This window comes from Amblyomma mixtum, chromosome 3 (genome assembly GCF_055824585.1).
Source record: "Amblyomma mixtum isolate Tamu chromosome 3, ASM5582458v1, whole genome shotgun sequence".
In the NCBI taxonomy this organism is placed as follows: domain Eukaryota; kingdom Metazoa; phylum Arthropoda; class Arachnida; order Ixodida; family Ixodidae; genus Amblyomma; species Amblyomma mixtum.
Window position 1 is genome coordinate 163,245,359 of NC_143014.1, and position 8,009 is coordinate 163,253,367.

The window sequence follows — 8,009 nt, forward strand, 5'->3', positions numbered from 1 at the left end:
CGAGGGTATCACGAAACAGCAACAAACGTTATAGACACAGCCGAGAGAAGGAGACGCCATGGGCCGGACGCGGCGGTGATGTGCGCTTCGAAGCTGCCGCCGTGTCCAGTTGCACCGATAAGCCCCCAGATGCCAAAGTCAGGCCTTTCCAGGCAACCGTCGCGGCGTTACTCAGGGTTCACATAAACAGCTAGGTTCGCAACTCTTTGCTCGTAAGCCTCGTTTTCGGCTGAGGGTAACGGAGTGGATTTCAAGAGAAGGCAAGCGTAGCAGGGGGCGGCAGAAATTTAGGTGGGCGGATGAGATTAAGAAGTTTGCGGGGATACAGTGGCCGCATCTGGCAAAGGACAGGGTTAATTGGAGAGACATGGAAGAGGCATTTGCCCTGCACAGGTCACAGTAAGGCTGATAATGATGATGATGATTACAGAAAGGGCGCGAAGTTGGTTTCAGTCCTTTACGCATGAATCTTTAATTTTTTTAAAACAGTTCTAGGCCAGCCGCGAGAACTGTCAACATTTACTAGCACTTCCCTCATTTCTCGTTTCTGCAGCTCCCTTCCCACCTTTGCCCCCCTCGGTTTGCGATTCAAGCGCTGCAGCGTAGAGCAAGGAAATGCATTTCTAGCATCAAGCTGCGCATGATAACCGGACTCTCTCTTCGCGCGGCTGCATACTAAGCGACAAATCATTGCATCATTTTCACCAGACGTTTACCACTACGGTTTCGGCGCATCCTGCCGCCAGTTACATTCCCTGCCTGACGCCAGCTGACTGTGCGCTCGCAACACCGCGATGCGCGTATGTACGTGTGTACAATCAGTGCCTCGAGGGGACAGTAACGACGCAATCTATTGTCTTACGCGACACGGTTGCTCGCATACGCCTACGTAAAAAGCAGGCACCCTCCCTTATAGCGCTCAATCCCATAATGTTTTCGGCTATTTTCCGCTCCTCTACTGTCACGCAGTGACGCCAAAGCTGCGCGCCGCTTGATGCAATCAGGAGTAGCGACCGTGCAATGTTAAAGCATCCCTGCGTGCCCCGTGAGCCCCTTTGCCAGTCCTGTTCGAGATCTGGATGCGAGAAGAGCGCTCCAAGCTTCAATCCTCCGCGTGAGGAGCACAGGAGGAGCGCACCGCGTCTCGTATTGAGTCCACCAGAATTCCGACGCCAGATATGTTCCTTTGACGCCTCTCACAAACCGAAGATATCGCTCCTTTTCACTGGAGCTTTTCCTTGTCCTATACAACAAGAGTTTTTAGAGCGAAACTTCAGCTGGAACGGAGAACTACGCGTATAAATGCTGCCGTCGTTAAAAGCCGGCCTATGCTGTCTTCAATCGTTAGCGGGGAAAGAATTCTCTGCACTGAACATCAAGTGCGCCGTGCAATGCAAACTGCTTATGTAAAGTCTGCCGTCCCAATTTCGTGGCAGAACGTTGGCAACGGTCATCCTTGATGAGCGCTAAGCACTCGCTGTCTGGCTGAGTGCCCTGTGTCTACAAGCTAACGTGCGCCACTCCGCGAATGCCGAGTCGTTATCCTCCTCAGAAACCATTATTCAGCGGGTCCAGGACGAGACAAATTATGCCAGCGAGTCGGAGACCTAGTAGGAGCGCGTTCATCGGACAGGAGTGTTCATGGAAACGATAAAAGTAGAATCAACCTAGATAAAGAAGAATAGAGGCACGAGCAGGAAGAAAGGGGAGTGGGGGTACAGCAACAGCGACCGTTGTTTAGCACCTATGCGGGTGTTTTGTTCCAAAGAAAAATGGGACCAGCCAGCCGCCAAGTGACACCAGCGTCATACTGCGAGTTAGAGAAGGCGCGCAGGAAGCGTCGTCACGTCTACGTCATAGTAGCTTGAGCGACTGACAACAGCAGGGAACCTCAGCCGTTCCTGGAACTATTCTGATGGCTCCGCCAACTCGCCTCGCGAAGACGCCGGAGAGGTCCGAAAACAACGACAAGAAAAAAAATGCCATGATAAATCTAAGCTTTAGCCTCACGCCGGCTACCGAACAAATGTGTCGGCGCGGAGGACTGCAGCAGTGCAGTGTGAGTGGGACGCAGGAAAACCATCGTAGCACTGCTGACAAACATGCTCGTGTTCTTAACGGGTAAGCAAGTTCATAATGAAACGCAGCCAAATCTTATCACCAATTAAGTCATGTTTCGCATTTACCTCCTTCTGGAACACTTAAATACAATGGCGGACAAAAATGCGAGTTTAAATGGTTCCGCATTTCATACTTCTATGACTTCTGCTTTAGAAATGCAAATGGAAAGGAATCACAGTGCCACGAGGGAAGCGGAAGGGCAATGGCGGTGACTAGCTTCGCGTGTACTCTGAAAAAAAAAAAAAAAAAATCTGAGGGCACTACGTGGAGGAATGCGAAAGCATGCGTTTTGCGGAAAGGAAAGGGAGCAGAAGCTCTGAAATTTCGACACTTCAACCATCGTGGATACCTCAACCGCGCCTTAAAGCGTGCAATTGAAGGTGCATATGTCACTGATCCGAACCCCTGTTGCAAGCTAGCCTCTAACTTTATTAAAACATATATGCTATATATGCAAAGAGAAATGCTATGACATCGCTCGGAACGCTGTATGACGAACGGTGGCTCAAAATTTTGGTGAATGTATTCAGGAATACTGGCGTCACATTGAGATCAACCAGTGATGACATCGCTGGGATTTCCTCTGCACCTGCGATATCTGTTGGTGAAACTAGCGTCGTCGCTTCCGCGGACGCGGTTTCGGGCGCGCGTCTCTATCATTCCTCCTCTCGGCACATGGCAGCGACTGTAAATCAGCTCGGGTGTGACGTCATCACTACCTAAATTTCGCGTCATCGTGTCAAGCACACCGGCGGCCCGGATTTCCACTCAGACCCCAATTTTCTTTTGTTATTTTCATTCAATTTTTTTTTCATTCTAATGTCTCCTGACTTCATGACCGATGACATCACAGGGGACCAACTTCCGGCGGCACATCTTGCAGACACTTCCGGCGTCAACATAGCCTTCTAATGCTTCCGTATTAATAAAACGAGATACCGTCACGGCGCATATAATATGTCTTGATTTGCCTTCCGTGGTTTCGTTCGCTTGGAGCTCTGACATGGCGCCCACGGCCGCCGTACGCCATACAAGACGGTTGTCCGAGCGAGGCCTGGCAGGACCACAGCGGGAGACGCAGCGCGCCAGCAACATGAGCCGTCTTCTCCGACGCTGCTCACCGGCGTATTGGTACCCGCTGCGGTCCTGCTTTTCCGGGAGCTCTCAGAATATTGCCAGACGCTGGCTTCCCGGGGCCTCGCTTGCTCACATGACCGTCAAGTGCGACAGGGCATTTTAAAGAATGGGATCAAGTGGAAGACGCTGGAGAAACCTCACTCGATATACGGCAACGCAGGGCGCGCTAGCAGGTAAATTCGCGCTGCAGGACTCAAACCCTGGGGCTCCTGAAGCGAATTTTTTAAAACCGGAAGACTGGAACGACACCAAAGACGCGTTCAGTAACAAGTTCTCGGAATCAGAATCAATAGCCCGTTTGCACTGCCCGCGATGTCGATCGACTTATATTGCAACTTCAATGCCTCTAATTATGAAGCCTGAGAGCAATGAAATGACCACGGTGGCCTGACGCTAAATTATCTAAAATACTGGCGGCAAATGGAACTGCGTTGATCTCCGAATCACAAAGGCAGACACGACGCCATCAGCACACTCCACAGAATGTGTGTTGTCTTTCCCTGAGTTAGCGGGAGCGCGTACCTTCATTGTGAAATGATGGGCGAAGCCATAAATGGCAGCCTTGTGCCCTGTAAGTGTCTAGTTGAATCTAGAGTCAGCGCAAAGCTGAACATGACGTTACAACGTTCCGACTTGACTTGTGAAGCCTTCCTCGTCTGCAACCTTGAAAAATGTTGCCCACCAGCTTGTTAACGCCACCTGGTGTCCCTTCCTGAGTAACTCGATGGAAACCCGTCCATTATGATGAATTACGCAGACACTCTAAGGTGCAGTGCTGTTTCGCTTTACGGTGGTTGTGCCAGAGTGCCCTGTACAACGAACAGAAGGCAATGACCTCATTAAGATCGAAATTTAATTCTTGTTTTTTGTACATCTTCTGTGAATTCTGCTCAATTCGTACTTCTACTTCACGTTCAATACACCGCTTAAACGTATGATTCACACCGCGCCAGAACAAATATGGATAATTCAACGAAAGTTATTTTCACCCTCAAGTTCACGCGACGCGCATGACTGCAAGTACAAACTGCATGCCATGAAACGATACACATGTTGGACAACTGGAACAGCTTTTCGAGGGAATGCTTTTATTAAAACGTACCCTCAACTTTTGCAACAACCGGCGGTTAGCCCACTGTAAGTGCTTTTTTGTTTCTGTTTTTCTGGAATGCTCATTCGCAACCACTCTCTGACATGTAGTGCACGTTACTAATGACGCTTATTTACCAGTATTAACCTTTATTTAATGGTGCCCGCATTACCTTGTTCGATCTTACAGCAGAGGTTAGCTCACAAGCAATAAAGCAACAATAGTTTTACCTACTGAGAAAAGGTCCTTTACAAGATTAGGAATAAGAGCATGTTCTTTAATTATGTACAGTTGAATTCTTTTTATGGTAATGACCTGCATTTATTCTATTTTTGGATCATGCCTGGCTTTACGCCGGTTAAAACAGAAGCTTCGCCTATGCCTTCTGCGTTGCGTAGGTATATTCTGCCCTAAGGCTGCTCAAGGCTGTGACCTTTCAAACTGTAAATAACGACTTCAGCCACGCTTCCTGCCATTTTTTTAGCGAATGAAAGCATGGGGCGAAATAACTCAGCAATTTTACTGGTCACATTGTAATTATTCCTAAAAACCCAGTAATTTTATTCCCGCGATACTTAGAAATGCCTTATACCACGAAGCTGTGGAGGCGCTGCGAGCGACCCACCCATAGCTACGGCGCATGTCTCGCGACGAGTGCTGACGTTTATGGGTGGCGTCAACACTGAAATTTAGTGTGAGGCCACACAACCAGAATGCGTCTTCAGGCAAGGCATTTCCACGTTTCAGAAAAAGCGCGTCTAGCTAGTGCACTGCGGCGTATGTTCAAGTTATCAAAATAAAATATTTACCCGGTCACACGCAAATTCGCCTGCACTTGATTCACCAACTGAGGCAGGTTGTAAATCAAGTTCAGTCCTTAAAACGCAGGGGCACGCCTGGTATGACTAATCCTTGCATACGTAGTGCAGTAACACAAAGGCCGTTTCATTGCAACTAATACAGACTTACGAAAATGGTATACAAAAGCCGCAGAGCGCCTCCTTTGAGGTTGGTTTATATGGCCAGGTTTATATTGGTTATATATGGTTTATACTGGTTATGTATTGTTGATATTGCGCTAAGATATATTTGTAAATTTTAATCACGCATATCACATCCTAACTTTCGAATAAATGTGTTATAATCAATCCGTATTGAATGAAACGAAATGAAATGCCCTCCATATACACCCTGCTTTTGAAACAAGACGTAGCGTACTTGTGTAGCTGGGGCTACAGAGGCTCGCAACCCAATCCCGTTCTGCCATCGATCCCTCCTTTGTTCTCGTCTCCCTCCGGTCGACTGGCCCCGAGGCGACCGAGGGGAGACAAAGAGATCGAAGGGAGAGAGCGGCCGACTTCAAGAGCGGCTGATGGCCTCAGCTCGCGTCCCAAGTAAGGAAGCAGACAGGCGAAACTACACGCGGCACAGTTGTGCTCCGCAAGGAGGACGCTCGCAGCCGACGGCCAGCAGACGGAGCAACATCGAGCTCAAAAAAGGCGCGAAAGAATTTCCACCCGTCGCGCTGAGCCTTGTGAACGCTCCGGATGAAGCAAAAGCAGCGATCTTTAAAAAAAAAAGATAATTAAAAAAAGTACGCCAAGCAAAAGGCCATGCTTCTTGCCATGTCTCCTCCTCGCATACTAAGTATGTATGGAGCTGGGCTGCGGATATTCTATACCTCCTCACCGAGACACACAATAGCTACCGCGTGTAGCCCTTGCTGCGCGAATTAAAAAGGCGGACCCAAGGTGGAAATCAACGCAAGGCGAAAGCAGTCAACCGTCAAGCAAGAAAACAAGTAACGCGATTTCACGACGGTCTCAGACGCTTGTCGGCGTGGGCGACGTGACAGCCTCCGATGACAGACCGGTCGATCAGGCGTATCTGTCTCCAAGGGAACCAACCACCCAAGTAAGCAACGTGCAGCCAGGTGGACTGCATGAGATGCAGCAGTGTCTCTGATTCTTTCTAAGCAGTGTCTTTGTTTTTAAATTTAAACAAGAGACGTAGCAGTTGGCCAGAGAAGGTACTGACTACAATGTAGACCCCGCTTTGTGAACTGTTGCCTAACAGAACTGCGAGCATGGACTTTTGTGTAGCCACTTTTGGCGATACTTAACAGCAGCAAATTTAACGTGACTGGCTGATAAATATCAGGCGGAAGAGCAAACGCTTCTCCCGCAGGGAATTTAACAAGTCTAATTTCTATCGTGTTTTCAGTCCCTTTGGACCAAAGGGAATGATGCTCGATGTCGTTAGTGGTGCTCCACTGGCGCTACCCTCCTCCTTGCCACGAGTGGGCCCAAGAGGCGAGGCCTAGCGAAGGAGTCAAGGCATCCCAGCAAAGCGCCCTTAACACCATGCAGGTCGCTGCCCCGCTGTCCTCGTAGCGCAGCAACGAAACGCAACCCAACAGCTGTGCGGCTGGGCGTGCCGGATTCGCATCCGGCTCTGACGGCTTCAGGGCGATCCAGCGGTAGAGGCCCTGCAGCCGCAGCAGCGTTCGTTGCCTTAACGCAACGGCGACAACACGCGTGCGAGCCGGCGCAGGAAGCCGACAACGCCGAGAGAAGGGCCGCGGAGGCAAATATCGATTTGGCCGGCGGCAATGCGTCCGCCGGCGACGGCGGCCGACGGAGGAAAAGGCCACACGACGGCTGGGCGCGAGAAAAGTAAAACGCGGCAACCTTATATAACGGCGCGGCATATTGTTTTCGCGCCGTTCACTGCACGTGCCGGCTCCGGCTCCGCGGTCTCGAGCGCCAGCCGCGTCTGTTCGCCGCGTTGAGCTCATCCCTCCGCGGGGGGTCACACACTTTGCGCTAGAGCAATGTTTACCTGTCATTTGCCGCGTCCGCACGCCGCGCGCGCGCGTTTCGCGACCTGCGTATTGGAGCCCAGCGACGCTGCACAGCGTAAAATGGACACCAATGGGAAAGGCATACTCACGGAGACTGAAGCAGAAGGGTTGAAACTTGGGCGAAGTAAAAAAAAAATTATTATACACTATGCTAGGAAATTCTGGAAAACTTCTCCACCTCCGAACCGCTCCTCGCTGGGAGCCCTCAACTAACAACAGTCTCTCTCCGCAGACGCACTCATCTCCGCCGGCTCCTGTCGAGCGATGCACGCGTCGTCACCGCCGCCACGCACAGACCGCCGGGTCGCCGGCTCCGTGTACGCCTTTCCTCGTTGCTCTAAAGATGGCGGCTGCCGCGCTGAAGCAAAACAATCTCCCCCTTCTCACCGGCGATTTCTTCGCCGAGGGGCGGCGCTGGCTGGCAGCGCATGCGCGGCTCACTGTTCCTCCACGCTTCAGCTCCCAGCAGCTGGCGGGAGGGACGCGAAGAGCAGCCAGGAATTCGGCAAGGGAAAAAATCGAACCGTTTTTCCTCGCTCCTGCCCTGTGTGCCGCCGCCGCCGCCTGATGGTTGTCTTGTTTTGCAAGCGTGCCTCGGCGCAGCGGACGAATCCGTGTCCTAGTTTCCCGCGTCGGCGTCTGGGAATGGATACGGCGCGTTTTAAGTAAAAGAGAAACGAACCTGTTGTTCTGTTTCCTCCGAGGGCGGATGCGATGACACGAGCGGCGGCTGCTGATTGGAGGCTGCAGTGTCCGAGCTAGGAAATAACATCCGCGTGCGCGGCTAGTTACGTGCAC

General features: G+C 51.0%; 1 protein-coding gene across 1 annotated transcript in view; it reads right to left on the reverse strand.

Annotated features, from left to right (window-relative positions):
- Positions 1 to 7,553, reverse strand: part of LOC149352580 (protein FAM13A) — a 118,944-nt gene extending 111,391 nt beyond the window's left edge. The window contains exon 1 of the mRNA XM_089581761.1: positions 7,301 to 7,553. The gene's annotated coding sequence lies outside the window, so the exon portion shown is untranslated. The remainder of the gene's footprint in view (positions 1 to 7,300) is intronic.
- Positions 7,554 to 8,009: the final 456 nt, after the last annotated feature.